A 21,416-nucleotide genomic window follows, 5' to 3' on the forward strand; every position below is an offset into this window, starting at 1 on the left:
GTTTAGCAGAATAATGGCAGTATGTGCTCCCCTAGGACCTAGGACCTATGTAGTCACAGGTTCTTGACCCCAATAATGGTGTCAGGTGTCTGTCCTGTGGAGCCAGCCTTAAATCTGACCAGAAAGTGATTGATTGGTCCCATAACGTTCATGTCACTATTACACACCAATGGGTATACCTTGCCAGGCCCAGTCATTACTGTAGCTTATGAAGTTCATAGTTGGATAATACTTCTGATGACTTTTCTCCTCCAGCACATGCACAGCTCCTTCTAGTACTGTGAAAGCTAACCAGTAGGGATGAAGCTTTGAGGTCAGTACCAGCTTGATTTCTCCATGTTCTGTATCTCAAGCATCTTCAGCAATAAGGTCCTACCATCAAGTTCTGGAGGGTAAATAAAAGCAATGGCAATACCTTGTAATGTTTTGGGGTCTGTGAGGCCCCAGTGACCAACAGCTCCAGAGGAGGTAACCCATTCCTGGCACTGGGCTTTTTATTTGATAGCCTATGAGGTCTGGAAGAATACTGTCCCCATTATATGGTAACTCCATTTAAACTCCTTTTTATATATGAATACACTAATAGTATCTGGAAGAGGGATAATACATTTTCTTTAAGGGTGAGGTCCCGAGTAGGTGGCCCACACTCCAGTGGATGGCCACATACCTAGGAGTATCTGGGTAATACAAATTGGAGTCAATTAAAAATGTATTTTATATATCATTATTTTTATGTGTATGAGTGTATTGCCTGAATGTTTGTAAGGGCATCTGTGTCTTGCAATGCCTGTGGAGGTCAGAGGAGGGCACTGGATCGTCTGGGAGTGGAGCTACAGATGGTTGTTAGCTGTATGTGGGTGTTAGGAATCGAACCTGGGTCCTCTGCAAGGGCGGCCAGTGCTCTTAGCTGCTGAGTCATATTCTCCAGCCCTCAATGTTTGTTTGTTTGTTTGTTTGTTTTTTTCAAAAGCAAAAAGAAAGCACAAAGTTGGGGAGGGTTAGGGAAACGGGAGTGGATCTGGGAGGTGATAGGGAGTGACTAGGATCAAAATACATTGTATGATCAATGCAGATTAATTCAAAGAATTAATACAATACTTTAAAATGTGTATACTATTTTTCCTTTTAAAATTATGACCTTATGTATCTGATTATTACTAGTCATAATTGATTGCATTTGGATCCTTGGCACCTGTGTATGGATATAAAGTCATCAGGTAGATTTCAATGGTAATATTTATCACCTCTACTAATTAATGTGACATAAATTTTTATGCTTCCACCTCGAATATAATTCATTTTTTAAAAATTGTTGATTTTTTTTGTGTGTATATCATACAGAACATCCCAAACCATGTTAGAGATGCATGTGCCCACATCTCAGTGTTATTAGCAAAAACAATGAGTCTTTCTGTAAGAAACAGTATATTTTAAAATGAAATGGAGATCTTTTTTAAAGGTTAAAAACTCATTCAATTTTATGTCTTATAGAGTTTATACTGAGTTCAATATTGTATAACTGTATTAATTCAACAGTGAACCTAAAAATTTTATAGATAGCCACTTTTAAAAGATGTAACTTTGCTCTGGAAACTGTTATTGAGTATGTTAAAACTGTAATGAAATGCTTCTTCTAAAAAATTAAAAACTATATATAACAAAAAAAATTATGACATTATACTGAGCATGCTCTGAAAGCACTCCTTAACTGAGTGTGAATATGCACAGACGCCTGTGTTCAGGGAGAGCACTGACTTTGAAAACGCACCCTCCGTGCTGTTGTGGGTACACCTTTCTCCAGTGCACACTGGTTTTGTTCTCACCAACATGCAAACGCACTGCGTTCAGTTACAGTTAGATCAAGACCCCAAGGTCAGAACCAGAGCACCTTCACCTATAAAATGGGCGGTGAAACCTCTGAGATGATTTTAAAGATGAGAAGGGTCATCTGAAAAGGGGTGGGATGGTGGATGAGCCAGTATGTTGGGCAGCTTGTTTCACCTTGACACACCTGGGAGGAGGGGCCTCCACTGAGGCATTGCCTCACAGGCTTGACCTGTGGCTGCGAGGTATTTTCTTAATTGTTAATTGTGGTGGGTGGCGCCAGACCATTGTGGGTGGTGCCTCCACTGGGAAGATGGCCTTAGGTTGTATAAGGAAGCAGGGTGAGCTCAGGCCAGAGGAGCAAGCCAGTAAGCAGGGTTCCTCCATGGTCTGTGCTTCAGCTCCTGCCTCCAGGTTCCTGCCCTGCCTTCAGCCAATGATGAACTGTGATCAGGACATGTAAGCAAATAAACCCTTTTCTCCCCAAGTTGCTTTTGGCCTGAGGGTTTTATCACAAACGGAAAGCTAACTAGGACGGGAAGCTACAGAGAGGCGCGATGACCGTATCTGACTGCCAATAACCTTCTGCCCTCCTGCTCTGCATCCTCACTTCTCATCATAACACCCCATTTCACTTGACGACAGGCGTGTCATCCTCCCTTCCTGGGACAGCCAGTTAATTTTACTAATGGCCCTATTTACTAAGTGCAGACAGGGCATTTTGCAGTTTGCTGGATTTGGAACCAGTATTTCCCCCCAAGGCATCAAACTGCAATTCTTTTCAGATCACAAAGGGTTTGTTTCTGATAATCCGACCTCTCTCCGAATAGTATGTGGAGATCTCCCTCCCAACAGGCATCCAGGAGCTTCTCTGCCGGCTTGGGAATGCGTCTTTCTCCCATGCCATCTGCTCTTCTCACCGCTGTAGTTTCCAGCCCTATCCTGTACCATTCACCCCTCCACCAACTAGTCACAAGCTGGCGAGGCCTAGAAGCCAAGCTGTTGGGCTCCGCTAAGAGGCCTTGCAATGCCGTTTCAGGTCCTAAAGACACCCATCTTATCTGACATTCTCCTCTCTACTGAATTATCTCCTCTTTCAAAGGAGGCACTAAATAAAATTTTGTCAACTGTATCCTCAACTAATTAAAATATTTCCTTCCAGTCAGAAAATCCCTGCCTCTTTTCTAAGTAAACTTGTTTTCTAAGTAATATTGAGGACTTTTAATTTGAATTGCTTTTTACTCCATCTGTTTCTATATTCTTTCATTTTTCAGTAAGTTTAAAAATTGTTTGATTGATTTATATATATTTTATGTGTTTCAGTGTGTGGCCTGCATATTATGTATGTGCACGATGTGCATACAATACCCACAGGGGCCAGAAAAGGGTGTTGCTTCGCCTGGAATTATAGATAGTTGTTAGTTGCCATGTGGGTGCTGGGTACTGAACCTGGGTCCTCTGCAAGAGCAGCCAGTGCTCTTAACTGCTGAGCTGTCTCTCCAGCCAATTTTTTAAAAAAGAAATTGGTGATAAGATGTTCTCCTCTTGTCCAGGAGGCTCCTCTCACCCTTCCTAAGGATCTCTCTCTGTCAGAGGTCCTCACCCCCTTCTCCATCCATTTCCTCTGAGAGTCTCTTCCATGAGGGGTCTGTGCTCTTGGGGTGGTTTTAAGACTTGGAGTCCTTTTCTTACCCATTTAGAGCCTCTAATACTTTTAAAGACTCAGGAAAGCACAGGCTCTGAGCCTCTGGGCTCTGACACTGACATCTGAGGCTCAAATCTAGTTTGAGACACCCAGAGTGAAGCCAGGCTGCATGCAGGAGTTTCCAAACCTTTGTCCTCATCTGTGGAATAAGGAATCCCTTGTCACAGGTTTCAGAGATATTTGGAGGCTTAGCCAAGATAATACAACGACTTTCACCAGCACAGGCCAGAAATCACGGTGATGTTCTTTTCTTTTAAATTAAAATATTTCATTTATTATTTTTATTTTATGTGTATGCATGTATTGCCTGCATGTAGGTAAGTGCACCCGAGTCGTGCAATGCCGACACACACACACTCTCTCTCTAAATGTAAAAACATCAACAGTAATAAAACACAACAAAAACCCTTTGTTCCCTTGACCTTAACCGTTTGCAAAACAGCCTGAGCAATCTGGCTCTAGCCTGCCTTTCTCCCTGCTCCTCTGTCTGTGTCTTTAGTGTGTGTGCGTGTGTGTGTGCATGTGTGTGTGTGCGTGTGTGTGCATGTGTGCATGTGGAGGCCAGAGGTCAACATCAGGTGTCTTCCTCCATTGCTCTGTACCTTATTTTTTGGGACAGGGTCTCTCACTGAACCAACTGGGCAGGGATCCTCCTGCCCCTGCCTCCCAGGCACGGGGAGTGGGGAGTGGGGGGCAAGCCTGTGCCACCAGCTCAGCATTTACATGGGTGCTGGGGACTGAACTCGGATCCTCAGGCTGGCAGCACTTTGCCAAGGGAGCTACCTCCCCACCCCTCTATCTTCTTTTGAATTCCTTGCATCCTTTTATCAAACGGAGCCACCTCCCCACCCCTCTATCTTCTTTTGAATTCCTTGCATCCTTTAATCAAACAAAACAAAACAGCTTATTTTCATGCTGACCATCCAGACCCAGCACTTTCTACTCATGTCACTTCCTGTAACTGAAGTCTGATCCCAAATTATGGTATCTACCCCTCATGGACTTCAGTTCTTAAGGCTCACACAAACAACCTGCTCACCTCTACAACCTCCTCTCTTTCCTCTCTTTTACACTGTTGTTACCACACAGTGCTGGGCACTGCATATCGGAATAATACTCCTACTGTATCTGAGTCTCACCCAAGAATGGCAGCACAGCAAGCTAAGCGCACAAGGTCTGAAGTCTGAGGGGGTTTCTGTTTCTGTTCTGCTCAGCAGCACTGTGACTTTGGACAAGCCCTTCAACGTTCTTGTAAAGGAGGCCCTGATAGAGTCCGTACAAAGATTACGAGCCTTGATAAAGGCTTGAAACAATGAAATCAGTTAATAATTGTTTCCCCAAAGAAGAATTTTTTTTTTTCTTGTAAAAATCATATGTCTAGTCATCCTAGTGCTCTGTGGAGCTGGTCACGAGCAAGGAAGGCAGCATTCACAGTTCAGGCTCTGGAGCAGGGCGCAGTAGCAGACATCTCCTGATTAAATCCAAGATCAGCGTTTTCCAGCTCAGCTTCCCACTGTCTTCTGGATTATTAAGAAAGAAGGAAGTGGGGAAGGGGGAGAGAGAGAGAGAGAGAGAGAGAGAGAGAGAGAGAGAGAGAGAGAGAGAGACAGAGAGAGAGACTGAAGATAGGGATGCTCCTGTGAGAAGGAATGCTTACAAATAAACCAAGTAACAAAAATGGCCTGAAAACCTGTATTTGCTGTCACCACTACAGTGCCTTGCCCAGTGTCTGTGTGTTTTAAGGGGGGACGGTGTGCTTGCTCGCACAGCTTTTCACATCAGGCTGTGCAGGGCAGAGTCCCAAGAACTCCTCCTCATGTTTGTGTGGATTTCAGGGAAGCAGGGCAGATGGCTAATGACTAGGACATGACGTCACCCTTGACCTTCACAGCACAGACACTGAAGATCTCGACTGCTGAGCAACTGTGTGTACCTAAATACCAGAAGGCAGCACACCCTGCTCGGGGCCTGGATGCTGCTGGCAGAGGACATGATGCTTCTGAAAAATGAACAGAAAGACTTGGGCAGCAGTTTGTGTGTGGGGTTGAAGCCCTGCTCTGTGTCCCAAAGCCAGGACAGTGACAGTTGTGTGGAAGGACTGCAGAGGACAGAGCCAGAGGCCTCTCAGGAAGGTCCCCGGAGGCTGCTGATGAGCCCTGTACAATGATACTCATAAATGGGAATGTCACAGTAAAATCCATCATTTTGTACCCTAGTTAAAAATAATGATGGAAACAAGGTGGCAACTCATTTTGGCAGCGTGAGAACTAACATTTACCAGCAAAATGACCAGACAAAGCCTGATGCTGCCCAGATAGAGATGGTGGGTCCCTGTGTCAGTCAGAGCACGCAGTGCTTCTTTCAGCACATTTAGAAATTAGGAGAAGTGCCCCCAGCAGTCAGACCGTGTAGTTTTAAACCAAGGACATCACTGGAAGACTAGGCAGTAAGTAATACACAGCTGCTCTGGCCTAACTGCCCTTAAACACACTCTGCTTCCTATACAGGACAGACGTGCTGTACTGCTCTTTTATTCCTAGTGATGGAATTATGTAATTTAATATTTTGTATGGGAGGGGTAAGAAGAAAACATGGATTTAAAAAGCATAACTTTGTATTTTTATTGATTTACTCTTAATCTTTGATACATATAATGCACTTCATCTCCTCCTGCAAACAGTTTATAACACTCCTAGGACCAACTTTGGAGAAGGAAAAGGGGCCTTACTAGTCACAGAAATTATTTCAAGAATAAGTAGTGCCATTAGTTACTGACACAAGTCATCATTATAAAGCACGCACCGTAGGGCAGGCATCAAAGCAGAAACACGGTAACCCGCAGATGAGACATTTTAACCACAATCACCTTTTCTTCCTGATTGGTACAGAAACTCCTCAACCTTTTTTTTTTTTTTAAATTATCAGCAATGAAACAAACCCTAAAATGGAGCCCCACCTCAAGTTTTCTAAACAAGAGGTTTTTCTACCACTTAGATAAATGAACGGTGTATGTTATGCAGTCACCATCTAGGGTCTTACTGCCAACTTGACTGGATTAAGAACTACCATAGGCCCCACTTCTGGGTATGTCTAGGTGAGTATTTCCAGAAGGTTTAACTGAAGAAAGAAGCTCTACCTTGAACATGGGTGACAGCATCCCACAGGTTGGGGAACTGGGCTGGATAACTAAGCCAGAGAGTGGTTCACCAGTGTCCGTCCCTCTGCTTCCTGATGGTGGGTCGGTGTCACCAGCTGCCTCACACTCCTGCCACCGTGACTTCCCGCCTCAACACACCTTGAACTGTGAGTGAAACCCTTCTTTCCTTAAGTTGTCTTTGTCAGTTACTTGTCAGAGCAATGAGAAAGCAACAATACAGTGCCTATCTGCCCTTTGCGTCTGCTGCTGACTCTGGGGCACAGCAAGTCAACTCATAACTACTATGCTGGCTAGACTCCTAAAATAGCCATGATTCCACCCCAGGGAGGCCATACGGCCTGTCTGGGCGCTTTTCATACTTGGAGAGTTCCATATAGCCTGGGAAGACTCCACCTCTGGGAAGTCCCACGCAGCCTAGGTTGATTTCATACTCGGGATCCCCACACAGAATGTGCCTCTCAGAATCTTACTTTATCTCTAAAGCAATTTTACGTAAGGACAGGGGGAACTGCAGATGGCCCTCTGCTGTTGGTACAGATTTTTATATATTGCCACAGTGTGGAGCATGTGCTGAAGGCAGTAACTCCAAGAAATCATTCCTCTGATTAATAAACTTACCATCTCAATAAATAAATGTATGTTGTATTCAAGGTATGAAAATAAAAATTGGAATAAGTGAAGACAACATGTGTTGATAATCACTGCAAACTAGAAACTGATTAAATTATTAGATTAAAATGGTAACTTAAGAGCCCCAAAGAAGCTGGAAGGTGAGAGTGGTGGAGTTTTTACATCTCCCAGCACCCAGCAAGCAGCAGAGAACAGATGTAGGCATCTGAGAGAGGCGGGAAGGACACAGCAGCAGGCAAGAACTTAGACTGGGGGTGCCCATACAGGGCTGCGGTCAGCTCTGGATAGAGTGTAGAGATCTAGGACATCAATGTAGAGCTCTCTAGGAGATCAGCTCCAACTCCTGGTTATGAAGGGCATCCTGAGCAATGTAGACCTCTCTAGGAGATCAGCTCCAACTCCTGGTTATGAAGGGCATCCTGAGCAATTGAAATCAGAAATAGCACAAGCAGATGACAGGTGTTGTAACACGGGAAACAGAAGTTACCCAATGTCTGGGTTTCGTCTTGGATCCTAGCTGTATTGTATCCTGTGGGATCTAGGAACCATCGTCACAGAGCTGTGCCAGAAATAAGGCCAAGACCCACGAAAAGCAGAAAAACATCTGGGAAATCACAAACTCTAAGTCAAAGCTATGCTTTCCTTACAAAGGCAAAAGTTTTATACATAAATCAGTCACAGCTAAATTTCCTACACTTCTTTTGTTTGTTTGCTTTTAGAAACAAAGTCTATGTAACCCAGGCTGGCTTCAGGTTTTGCCGTGTAGGCCAGACTGGCCTCAACCTCAAGATCTTCCTCCCTCAGCTTCCTGAGTGCTGAGGTTATGTGTCTACAGCTGCGTCTGGCACACTTTTTGAAAGAAATACAGTAGAGTTTCTATAATATAGTTTGCATGTAATGTAGCTAGATGCTAAGCTCTGGCTCACAGATCAGGAATGACCTAATGACTTCACCTGGGTAAAAGCTCAGAGGAAACTGAGATGGACAGATGCTAATTCGGTATAGAGCTTAAAAGCTGGTCTTACCTCAATCTGAATCCTAGCTTAACTACTTACCACCTCCCACTAAGGGCTGCAATGCAGTTATTTAGATGTGGTATTTCCATGTAAAAATGCTTAGCGTGCAATGAAGTTATTATTAAAAAAGTAATTATTATTAATAAAATGAATAATTCTGACAGCCACAGGACAGAAAAGAATATTTTCTTTCATGCAGTTTTGAACATGACAACATTCCCTGTAGATAAGTTTCCCAAAGGAATTGGATTTCATCATCTGGATTTCTAGAATGTTATTTTTTTCTTCAGTTCATTTTATTTATTTTTCTCAGGTGGTGTCATTTTAAAATAACATTTGATATTTTCCTGACTTCCTTTTTAGTCACTGAAATAAATTTTCCTGGAATTGTGAGTAAACGTACTCTTATTTCTGTTCAATGATGTAAACATTGTCTTGTGGAACATTATGACACATTTTTGTCTAAAACTGAATAAACAGTAACTGTCAAAGATAAATTAATCCAGAGATAAACGAGTCTACGCTAGGTGAATGGAAACTCTTGGGAGACCTGGTTATATGTCCTTATTGTTAAAACATGAGACGGCAGCACAGAGTTTACTGACGATTCCCTGATGTTCTGTCTGCTGGTCAGGACTTCGTTCGGAAGGAGGGGCAAAGCTGTTTACTAAGCGCAGGCCACGCACTATGACTTTAGTAGAACGTCATTACGGGTATTGTCAGTTCTACCGCCTAAGAAGGTAGCAATTTATGAATCCCAATCCTTTTCCCCATCCCCGTGGAACAGCACTGTGTTTATTCCATAGTGAGCTGGCTCCAGGTATGGACTGTACTAAAAGTCCAGAGAATACTAGAAGAGAGAGAGAGAGAGGAGAGAGAGAGGGGAGAGAGAGAGAGAGAGAGAGAGAGAGAGAGAGAGAGAGAGAGAGAAGAGAGAGAGAGAGAGAGAGAGCGAGAGCTCCATCCTCAAAATCATGTGGCATATGATCACTAAAGTTCCGGAACACTACATGACTGAGATATGCTATGTTCAGGTTGGCCTGCAGGATAGAGCGGTTTGATTGTGCTAGTTAATGTAATCAGAATGTAGTGTTCTCAATTTCACCATTTGCCTGCTGCATAGTTTTTCATCACTGTGCACAATGTTGCCATGAACATATATATGTCTTCGATTTCCCATCTAGGAAATATTTTAATATATTTTTAGAAGTGGGTTGTTTATTCTCAGCCTTTGAAACATCTCACCGAGTGCCATAAAGGAAGATCGCTGCGTCTTCTCACATTCTTGCATTAAGAGATTTTGGATATTTTGATCATATCCCAAAACTTAAAACATAATAATCTTGTCCAGAGAAGCATGTAGATTTCCTTGCATCCTCAGCTGAGAAGCAGCAGTAAGAAGCTGACCATGTAGGTGGTATAATTACCTTTCAAGTGCATCATAAAGTGAAAACTTTTCTAGCACACAATGAATTAAATGGGATTTCTGATCTGCATTTTCTGAACTGTAATTGTGATGTTATTTTTTAGCTCTAGTTCGGTATCTTTCTTATTTACATTGTAGTTCTCTAGCAGAATATGGTTTTCTGTTTTTACAAATAACAGCAATATGGGAATACCATGTAAGTGATGGTTGGCAGAGCGAGGAGACAGGCTAACAACCAGTGCTTCTAAAGCAGCTTCACATTTCAGTCAGTTTCACACTTTCTGTGCTCTATTCTGGTAACTTAGTCTGTGAGGATGACAGACATAAAGTAGATAATCTAATCACATTCCAAGATGCAAATATGTACCACACACACACACACACACACACACACACACACATACACACTAACCGTTTAAGTCACACATCTCATCCATGTAAACAGAGAAGCAATTGCTTTGATTGAAAAGACTTGAGATCTTTTAGAGTTGAGAGCCAGCCTTAAGATGGTGTCACTCACCCCACGGTGCAATGCTTCTGCCTACACAGTTCCCACTGATGAGGGCCCCCTCAGGTCATCAATTGGGCATTGTGTAACCGAGGTCTGACTTTGGAAGTTCATCAAGATTGCCTCCTCTGCAGGTCTCACTGTGGGGGGAGGCCAACCTCCATGCCAGGAGGACACTTGAGCAATCCACAGATAGTGCCACACCAAGACAAACCGAGGCCCATCTTCCATACCAGCATTAACTTCCTAGCATGCGAGTGAGCCACCTTAGGGGTGGGCCCTCCAGTTCCCAGAAGGCTTTCAGATGACTGCATTGCTTAAGGATGCTACCCACAGCCTCAGGGTGCCACCTACAGCCCCAGGGTACCACCCACAGCCCCAGGGTATCACCCACAGCCCCAGGGTGCCACCCACAGCTTCAGTGTGCCACCCACAGCCTCAGGATGCCACCCACAGCCCCAGGATGCTACCCACAGCCCCAGGATGCCACCCATAGCCTCAGGATGCCACCCACAGCCTCAGGGTGCCACCCACAGCCCAGTATGCCACCCACAGCCCCAGGATCCCACCCACAGCCCCAGGATGCCACCCACAGCCTCAGGGTGCCACCCACAGCCTCAGCTCAGTTTGTCCTCACTTTGTGATCCATAGAAACTAAAAGCAGTTGTTGATTATTTCAAGTTGCTAAGCTTGAGGGTAATTTGTTACATAGCTCGGATGACTATTCAGAATGCTGGCTTCAAAGTATGCAAACCACAGTCCTCCCCACTTTGGGAGAGGAACAGCTCGAGGATGCCTGATCTCGGCAGTTCTGAACATTAGACCCTCACAGGACATGTCTACAGGGACTCACCAGAAAAAAAAAAAATCATAGTAAAAACAAGCTTCATTTTCCACTAGAACTGGCAGAATGAACTAAAAGTAACAAGCATGACAATTTAAACAGATCTGAAGGTTAACTAGCAGCCAGGTCAAAAAGACTGGAAAAATCAAGGCTGCAAATCAGTCTGCACAGCTTGGTGCAATTAAAAAGGCAAAGACTTTATGTTGCAAAATAAAACCATGGAGTAATTATGCATTAGGAAAAAGCGAAAAAACATAGTAAACCCAGCAACCGTGGAAGTGGCTGAACCTTTCCTGTGTCTTGGAAAGAAACTTGGTGGAACATCCAGTTCTTCTGTCCAAAGAGAATCAGATTTATAACAGTATAATTAGTAACCTGTCAGAGTCCTTAAAGAACGGCTTCCAACCTATAGAGAAGCAGCTGATGTACACAGATTACCGAATGAAGATTGATGTCCACCTTTTTCTGCAGTTCCATAAAAAGAAATCTGTTGAAAAATGTCTATACAAAGCGATATACAGTTGTGATCATCCCAAACTTTTGAGTAAACAAAAAAATCAGTGCAACTCTAAAATGTTCACTGAGCTTCCCAAAATAGTAATACCTGTAATACATCTTTATATCCTTGGCATTTTTTGAAAAAGATAATTGGTACTTCCATGCTTTGAATGAAAACTATAAACAGGAAACTGACCAAAATCTCCTCTGAGAATGGTATAAACAGGAGAGCAACCTATGCTGAGCATGACTTGGCAGGGTGAGTTCCAAGATGAGGTGCTGAAGGCCAGAAACAGAACACAGTCTGCAGCACATCAAATGTGTTCATGGATGAGGAGGCTCCTGCTTGAGAGGGCTGGCTTCACAGCCCAGTCCAATTTCCCTTGGCACAAAGGTATCATACAGCAACCAGAAGGGTTCCATTTTAAGGTTCTTTAAAAAGTGACTGAATGAGGCCAAGTAGGTTTGCTCTAGGATCTACGACCTCTCCAGCCATGTGTGTCTGGCTATATTTGCAGTACCACACATGAGTTCCCTCACACCGAGCAGGCCTTAATTAGACAGCTGTTGATTACCCCCAAGATAACATTGTCATTACTACACTAATAGCCAAAGTTTGATGAACCAATCGTTGTTTATTAGGCTTTATGGCTGGGTAGGTCTACTGACTGGTTTTCTCTTTTGGCATTTTGCATGGTATCCTCTGATACCATGAGAGCTAGTCTTCAGGGAGGAGGCTTCAGGTCAGTTCCAGCTCAATAGCACCAAGTCCTGTGGCAACACCCTGTGTTATTTTGGGAGTCTCTTGGGCTACCTTGATCAGCAACTCGAAGGGAGGTTTCTGCTTCCTGGCACTGTGTTTTTTGTTCTATAGCCTTCAGCTATACACACGCACTTGTGTATGTACTGTATGTGTATTTTTCAGTAGGATTTTGAACTAATACACTGCACTTTTTTTTTTACACCATCTAAGCATTATTTAGCTCTCCTTTCACTCCTCCTGTAAAACCTCCATAAACCAAAATACTTTCTTATTTTATTCTAAATATGCACCTTTATATTTCCAGGCAAGTGTACCTTTCACCTCTCATCAAAGAAGTTTCTTTTTGCAACAGGAGACTATTACAGAGTTCTGGAACTAGTTACAGGGAGAATAAGTGTCTGGGAGAGGCTTAGCTATAAGTGACACATCTTCAATACAGCCTCTATACATAGGATGAATGCATCTCTCTCTCACCAGATTCGTTTCCTTCTGCAGCAGATGGTGATTAACACAAAAACTCACAATTGGCCAATGTGAAGAGAACAAGAGGCTGCAGGGTGCTCATCCCTGAACAGGACACCTGGGTCAAACCTCTGCCTTCCAAGGCTCAGGGATCATTGTAGAAGAGAGGGAAGAAAGACTGTAAGAGCCAGAGGGGGTGGATGACCACAAGGAACAGAGTTTTCCAGATAGCTGGTCAGTTACTCATATAAATTCACAGCAGTTGTGACAGCATACACAAGTCCTATGCAAGCTCAAATCAGACAAAATCCAAGCACAGATATGGGAGAAATGGGTAAGAAATCCTAACCCAACCAAAGAAACTTTTGACAATTGATGGTTGCTGGGAGGGGGAAAGAGTGATGGGACTCTTTTGGGCCCATTGGATGTATCCACACTGGAGGACATTTAGGGATATATATATATATATATATAGAGAGAGAGAGAGAGAGAGAGAGAGAAGGGGATCTAAATACCATCAAACTTTTGTGAAAATCACAAAAATTCAATTGAAAAAGTGATTCAATGAAAAGACTGTCACATGGGCCTAGAGGTTCAGTAATATTACAGTTCGATAACAGAAGATTTAGGCAGCTTGCATGAGGCCCTGACCCTCGGTCCTGGCAGAAATACAGCTGCAAAGGTCCCCCAGAGGCCTAGTGTTAAAGGGAAGAGGACTGAAGTGGAGGTTAGCACACACTTTTCCTGCCCCAGATCTGTCAATAATCAGTTTGTGAGTTTAGTGTATCACTTAAAAAGTCTTGGTTTAATTTTCCTCATCTGTAAGTGAAAAGCACAACACTGACTGGGTAGACCTGGAAAACTATGTTAAAGATTCTCACGTCTCTGAACACTCATTAAGAAAGCAGATCCTGATCAGGTAGTAATGTCCACCAAGCCCAGGCAAAGCAGGAGAGAATGGCCTGATATGGGCACATTTTTTATCCTTGGTTACTCCCATCTGAAAGCTCATCTGTAACCATAACAGTCTATCATTTCTCTAGCTAATGCAGTTAACCAGAAAACACACTGAAAGATTATACCAACCCAACTACATACTCACAAAACCATGTAGTCATGGCACAGAAGGGAAATGTCTTTCATTGTCAAAGGCTGTTAACTTGATGTCGGGCATGGTGGCATATACTTTTAATTCCAGCCCTCAGGAGGCAGAGGCAAGTGAATCTCTTTGAGACTGAGGCCAGCCTGGGATGGTCTACATGGTAAGTTCCAGGCCAGTTGGGGCTATACTGAGACCCTATCTCAAAAAAAAAAAGTGTTAATTTGAAGATGTAACAATGACTCTTCAAAAGAATTTACAGTCATTTCTATCAAAAGAAAACCAACACAGGAAGTAGACATACTAGCAAGAACCAGAAACATACCTAGCTAGGGACTAGATTGGATAAAACTTCAAGGTAATTATCTCAAGTCGGAGGCAACAGTGTCACAGCTGTAACATGGATCCTTTCATTAAAATCTTGTACTTTGCCGGCCTTATCATTATGGAAGTGAAATAACCAGAAAAGAAAATTTTAAAATATTTTTATTGAATCAAGAATTTCATATAATATGTTTCGATCATATCAGACCTCCTGCCCCACCTTGTTACCTCCATCTCATGTCACCTATTATTATTGTCTTCTGTTTATAAAGCCCTATTGAGTCTAATCTGTGTTTCCTAAATGCCCTTCTCTGGGAGTCTGGTCAACCTATCAGGCTCCACCAGTGAGGAAAAGTGACTCTCCTCTCCCAGCATCTATCAGTTGCAAATAGATCCTCAGCTATGACTGGAGCTTTCTGCCTTTTTCCCCCATCCATGCTGGGCCCGTCTGGCCTGTGTGTGCACAGGTCTCATGTATGCTGTCATAAGTGCTGTGGGTTCATATGTGCAACTACCCCCTGGCGTCCAGATAACACAGTTTCCATGTATTCATCTACCACGTCTGGCTCTTACAGTCTTTCTGCGCTGTCTTCCACAATGATCCCTGAGACTTTGGAGGAGAGTCTGATACAGGTGTCCCATTTAGGGTTGGTAATTCCACAGTCTCTTACTCGCTGCATGTTAACCAGTTGAGGGTCTCTGCTGCAAAAACAATCTTCTCTGGTGAGAGCTGAGAGACGCACTAATCTATACGTACAACAATAAGCCATTAGAAGTCAGTTTAGTACTATGTCTGTTTAGCAGAATGAAGTAGTAGGTTATCTGCTGTGGCCTGTGACCTGTCTAGCCACAGGTTCTTGGCCCTGATCACAGTATCGGGTATGGATTCCATCTTGTGAAGCGGGCCTTACTCCAGTGCAAAGGTGGTTGGTCACTCCCATAGTATTATCCCACTATCATAGCAGTGGGTACATTTTGCCAAGCCAGTTGTATTGTAGCGTGTAGAGTTCACAGGTGGGTGATGATGATTACCTTTCTCAGTCAGTACCACCTTCTAGTCCTATAAAAGCTAGCACCAGCAGAGATGAAGCCTGGAGGTCAGTGCCAGCTTGATTTCTCCTTGTTTGTAGAACAGAATGTTTAGTGTTACATAATATCCCATGTCTTCTGGGAACAGCTCTTTTCACCCATGTGGGGTACCTCTGTTCAAACTTGTTTTTATTTTAAAATTTCATTTTTAATTAGCTTAAAAACTGGAGGTTTTCATAGGCTTTGTCATACACCTTTAGTTAACCCACTCCCTACTCTTACTTTTCCCCAATCCCTCTGCCCCCAGCCCCACCCCACCTAAACCTTTAGCCCCAGTACCCTCCATTCTAACACAGCGCTGTGCTCTACTGCGTCCTTGTGTCTTATTCTACTCAGTGTGCAGACCTCAGGTTCCCACGCAGCTTCTTCATTTTGGTTATGCCTTCCCACTGTTTGCCCACCTCCACTCCACTACCTGCTTGAACCTGTCTGTCCTCATTGCCCCCCTTACTTTCATCCACCCACATTCCACTATCACCCCTCCAATGGCCCAATTTTAGTTTCCTGGTTTCCACATGCACTCCAGGTTAAACACGCAAAACAAAAGATTCGAAGCTATGATCTACATATGTGAGAGAATTTTTCCAGTTCCACGCGGGAGAGGCTCTTTTCTTTGGGGGACCACTGGAAGGTTGTCCTTTTCCAGTGGATGACCTCACCCCCAGTGCTATGGGCAGGACTAACTGGACTCAGTGGGTCACAAATATTTTAATCAGTAACATTGCTATTTCTCAATTGCTCTTAATTAATGAAACTTTAAAATGTACACTAACCAAAAAATTACATTATTTAAACTAATTTTTAGTCTAGAAGAAAGGTTAATATTTTAAAATAATTTCTGGTGAGGTTATGAAATGGCCTAAATTCATAGAGGCCCCAGAAAAATCAAGATTTCAAACACATTTCTGCTGATGATTAGGAATAAATGTTTTTCCCTGTTCCCAGGACAGAAAATCAAGTCTGTCACTTACTACCTGGAGAAATGCAGCCTCAAGCCTAACCACTTTTTCAGGATCATCCCCTGTCCTGTTGTAGTTATAGCTCTTTCCAGCTGACAAACACAGATTTCACAAATACTCAAAGTATCAGCGTCAACACAGGAACTCGGGGAGGGAGCACAAACCTTCATTCCATAGCACTGCTTTCTTCCCCTTTAAACATTTCTTTAAATTAATTGCATTTATTTGTATTCATTTTGTTTTTTTAACATGCTTTTATTTTTTATTTTATATGTATAAGTGTATTGCCTGCATATATGTAAGTACACCCATGCTGTGCAATGCCCACAGAGGTCAGAAGAAAGCATCAGATTCCCCTGGAACTGGACTTATGGACAGTTGTCAGCCGACATGTGGGTACTGGGAATCGGACCCAGGTCCTCAGCCAGTGCTCTTAACTGCTGAGCCATCTCCCCAGCAACCTTAAGTTGCTCTTTAGATGGCTTTTACACAATTTCCAATTGCAGGGGAGGGGCTAAGGATATAAAAGCTGTGAAAACCACAGTCTGGTCTCTCTCCATTTTGTAAGGCTGTCCAGAACCACAGGATTTATGTCTGGGTATGGACTTTCCAACTCACTTTCTGTGAGTTCGAGGCCAGCCTGGTCTACATAGCGAGTTCCAGGACAGCTTGGGCTACAGGGAGACCCTGTCTCAAATAGACCAAAAAAAAAAAAAAAAAAAAAAAAGAGGATTGGGGAGAGTCCTAGAGAGATGGCTGCTCTACTGGAGGACTCAAGTGTGGGTCCCAGCTTGGAGGCTCACAACTGCCTATAACTAGCTTCTGAAGCCTCTGCCTCCTTGGGCACCTGCACTCAGGTGCACATACCCATACACATAATTAAAAATGAAATAAATCTTCGGGGGAAAAGTCTAAAATCTTTCCAAATAAAGCATACAGTGAAAATATATATTATATTCTGAAAAATACAAGAGGGTGTTAGCTGTTCTTTATTAGATAAAACAACATACTGGCTCACTAAAGATATGTAATAAAATTCTGATAATACTGTTTGTAGAAACTGAAAAAGATTTGTTGAAAATAAACAAATGACAGTCTTAAATATGTAAGATTTCTCTTGGAGGATAAACTACTGTCATCCTAAAATGCTTGCAAACTTAAAAAATTTCCAACTTCACATGTGCCAATTAGTTATTAAACTCCACGCAGTTTATCTGACTAAGAAAGACATGACAGACTGAATCAACTGAGATTTATAAGCAGCTCCTTATAAGAACCTAGGTACAAATTACTGTCACAGATGTTTCTATCTGAGTGTCTCAGTGATCTAGTGAGAGACAGATCTAGTGTTACACTGTTCCAGTATAATGCTCCGTAAAGGAAGGGTCAGAGGTAAAATAAACGACTGGAGGCAAAGTCGGCTAACGATGGAGTCCAGACACATTCAAAGTTAGAAGACTTTAGGAAGTGTCTTCAGCTGCCATTATTTTTAAGTTTTTTTAAAAAACACTTGCTAATTCTTATGTATTTAATATGAAAAGGAAAAGAAAGAAAAGGGCTGATGAACATTCTGCTGGACAGTGATGGCCTGGTATGTGCTGTTAATGGATGCTAAACAGTGCACATTTCTCAGATACACCTAGCCTTCTCTACATGAAACAAGATCATGTGGAAGAAAAACCTGACAGGTCTTTTGTCAAAAGCAAAACAAAACAAGAAAGCACTGGTGAGCTGAAACATTCCTCATTCTTATCACTATTCTTTCATTACTATTCACAAGGCCAGAGAGATTTCCATATGCTGAGCTTAATGCGTGCCAGGAAGAATAGCATTATCCCCAACTTGTCCTTGAGACATCATTCCAGTTTAGGCAGCTAGAGGCAAACAGGTATAAATAACCACAGTGCAATGCCAGAAAAAATGATTTGGTTATATACAGTGAGTGGTTCTACTTATGGGTTCATAAGAAAGAACAGAGTATTTAGGATTAGGAACTGAGAGAGATCCTGGGGTGGAAAGCCGTGCTCTTGGGAATTCAGAACTCAAAACATTTACCATTTACAAAAGTTTGAAACAACAATGTATAGATGAGAGACTTCAAACTTGTTTTATATCTATATATTAGGCATGGCCTATCATTTAATTGTATCTTGGGAAAATATGTTAATCCAGTGTGGGCTGGATAACTACAAATCTCAAACTTCCAGGAGTCACGAATGCTGTGAGGAAAAAATAAATGAGTTTATCCTTCTGTGTTCGGAACTGCTCCAGAGCACAGCATGCCACTCATTCTTCAGAGGGGAGCACAGTAACATCTTTATTTCACAGAAAAAAAAAAATCCACGAGAAATCCTTTCAAGAACCAAATGAACTCATAACTAGTTCTGTAATAGAGACCCTAAACCAATAACCCACCAAGAATTAAAAATTTCCCACGAAACTGGGATACATAAAGCTATACATCTCTGGCCAGGAGAGAGTTCACATACTTCAGACGCCTGTCTCACAATTAAATGATCATTTGCATATTTTCTGGTCTTTGAATATTTTCTGTAAAATTGTAGCACTGCCACAGATAAGCTGGAGAGGAAACACGAGTTTTCCTTTGGCCATTTTGGCTAAAGCCTACTATCTTTATCAATTTCTGTTTCTTTATGTCTTTGGAGTGTAGGGAAACTGCAGTGGAAAGTTTATGAACCTAAGTTTCCACAAAGTCTGTCAGCAGGAGCAAAGCCCATGTCTAACAGGTTCCTGCCTGCTGGAGTGCAGCCATTTCCAGTGGCTGGGAATGTTTCCTGCTTCCCTGACCCTTGGGTGTCCCCTGTCTATGAAAGCACTGATCACTTACATGTGAAGAAAACATGACTTGTTCAGCTGTACGATTTGGAGAGTTCCTACTTGGGGGTTTGTGTACTGTATGTGTCTGTCTGCAAAGAAGCCATGTTGAAACCACTGCCAATTTGAAGGCTGTTATGTTAGGGGACACTTAAGTTCTGATTTGGCTGAGTGCTTATGTTGTTTGCTTTTTTGTATAGCCCAATTTGGCATTACTGTTTTTGTATTATGGTTTAACCATTAACTTCCAGTTTGCAGTGTGAAAGTCATTTGAACCATTTTGGGTAACTTTTCAGTATCAGCTCATAGGAGATTAAATTTCCACTGTCCTAGGCTTGAATAGCCATCGCAGTAATGTCTTTGTTACACTGTGAAGTAAAATTAAGATTAGGAATTTGTCTCCCTGCATTAAAATTTGAATAAATTTCTGAGCTCTCTAATGAAATTTGTGTAGACATGGGAAACATTTGGTTTACGCTGTCTTTATGGCACCTACAAAGAATTCTTACTGACCAATCCCTTTACATTCTAAGAGTACTTTGAATTAATGTAACTTTTATTTTCATTTTATTTGTTGTTGTTGTTGTTGTTGTTGTGTGTGTGTGTGTGTGTGTGCGTGCACGTGCATGTGTGTGTGCAGGTGTGCCCATGCTATGGCACAAGTGGAAGTCTGATGGCATTTTGGGGATCAGTTCTCTCCTTCTACCCTGCTGAGGCAACGTGTCTTGTTTCTGGCATGCTGTGTAGCCCACTGCCAGTTCCTGGGTGATTCTCCTGTCTTTGCCTCCCATCTCAACTTTGGAGAGCTAGAATTACAGATGTGTGCCACTGCTTGGTTTATTTTTGTCTTCTTTACTTGGGTTCCAGGGATGAAATTCAGGTCCTCAGGCTTGCACAGCAAGTGCTTTTACCCGCTGAGCCAACTCACTGCCCTAATGTGACTATGTTTTTGTGCCAGTTTGTTTATTAGTCTATAATAATTAGCTTAATGGAGTCTAAAAATTGGATGAAGGCAGCAGCAGCCCCTTTAAAAACTGATCTACACAAGGGTTCCTTAGATGACAAGGTACAGAGGAAAAATGCTCCCACTGACCCACGCTGGGTGAGTCTGGGAGATGATGATCCCGATGGAGCTGCAGGATGCCTGGTCCTGCATTGGGCAGTTGTCTTACAGGGCACCATGCCAGAAAAACTCAATCTTTTTCTAGAATTCCCAAATCCTAAAATTAACTGAAAAACCTGTGGCCACTTCATTTATTTGTAATTTTCTCATTGTGTGATAAAATGATTACTTTTCACATGCCCATAAAATGTGTGGGCTTCCCCCGCTTCTCTTTTTTTTTCTTTTTAGGAGACAAGGCCTCATTATGTAGCCGTGGCTGGCCTGAAACTTGCTACGTGGACCAGGCTGGCCTTGCACTGACAGAGGTCTTCTTGTCTCTGCCTCCTGAGTGCACCATCATACCTGGCCAAGTGTGGGCATCTTCATAGGGATTCCAGACTTGAAGGCTGTTCCTCTCTGCCCTCTCCACCTCTGCTCCTTGGAAAACTGGCTCCTTTATCTCTGTAAACCCTGAATAAATGCAGGCGGTGAGGTGCTTCTGAGCTCCTTGGTGTGTGGTGAGGGTTCAGACATTAATGTGGACACAGAAACAAAACCAACAAAATGGCTTAGAAAAGCCAACAAACATGGCTTATCACAGGGGCTCAGAATAAAACCAGGTGGTCTTCACTTGTTTTACTGCCATACATATAATCTGAATTTAACTATCTGTTCATAGACCTGATCTGGTAGATCTATACTGCCTGACATCATCAATGCAGATACTCCTAACTTAGACTCGACCGACGGGACAGTTTTCAGTGCAGCTTCCTACAAGTGGGGCAGTGGGGGCTTTTCCCCGGTACAACTGCCCTTCAGTTACTGCAGCTCCCAGAAGCAGCCCCCGTTCGCTCATGGGGTCTCTGATGAGATGGTGGAATCACTTCTCAGGCCTGTCACTGGTGCCCTCAGCTGAACAGAGAGTTATTTACTCACATTTTCCCAGGCAAAGTCTTTTCTACACATCAGGCATTTGGGTGTCATCTTTATTTTTGGGCAACATATGACCTGATTAGAGGACCATACGCTTTTATTTTCTTATTTCACACTCTGTGTGGCCTTTTTCCTCCATAGACTGTACAGTTGTTATTTGGAATCTGATATTTTTCCCTCTTTCCATTCTTCCAAGTCAAATTTAGTTAAACTATTTCCAGTAACTCCAAAAATGTCCACTT

At 42.7% G+C, this 21,416-nt stretch overlaps 1 protein-coding gene across 1 annotated transcript in view; it reads right to left on the minus strand.

Moving 5' to 3' along the window:
• Positions 1-21,416, minus strand: part of Slc2a13 (solute carrier family 2 member 13) — a 332,552-nt gene that overhangs the window by 9,952 nt on the left and 301,184 nt on the right. The window lies entirely within an intron of this gene.

The sequence above is a fragment of the Nannospalax galili genome, unplaced genomic scaffold (genome assembly GCF_000622305.1).
Source record: "Nannospalax galili isolate Female #2095 unplaced genomic scaffold, S.galili_v1.0 scaffold454, whole genome shotgun sequence".
In the NCBI taxonomy this organism is placed as follows: Eukaryota; Metazoa; Chordata; class Mammalia; order Rodentia; family Spalacidae; genus Nannospalax; species Nannospalax galili.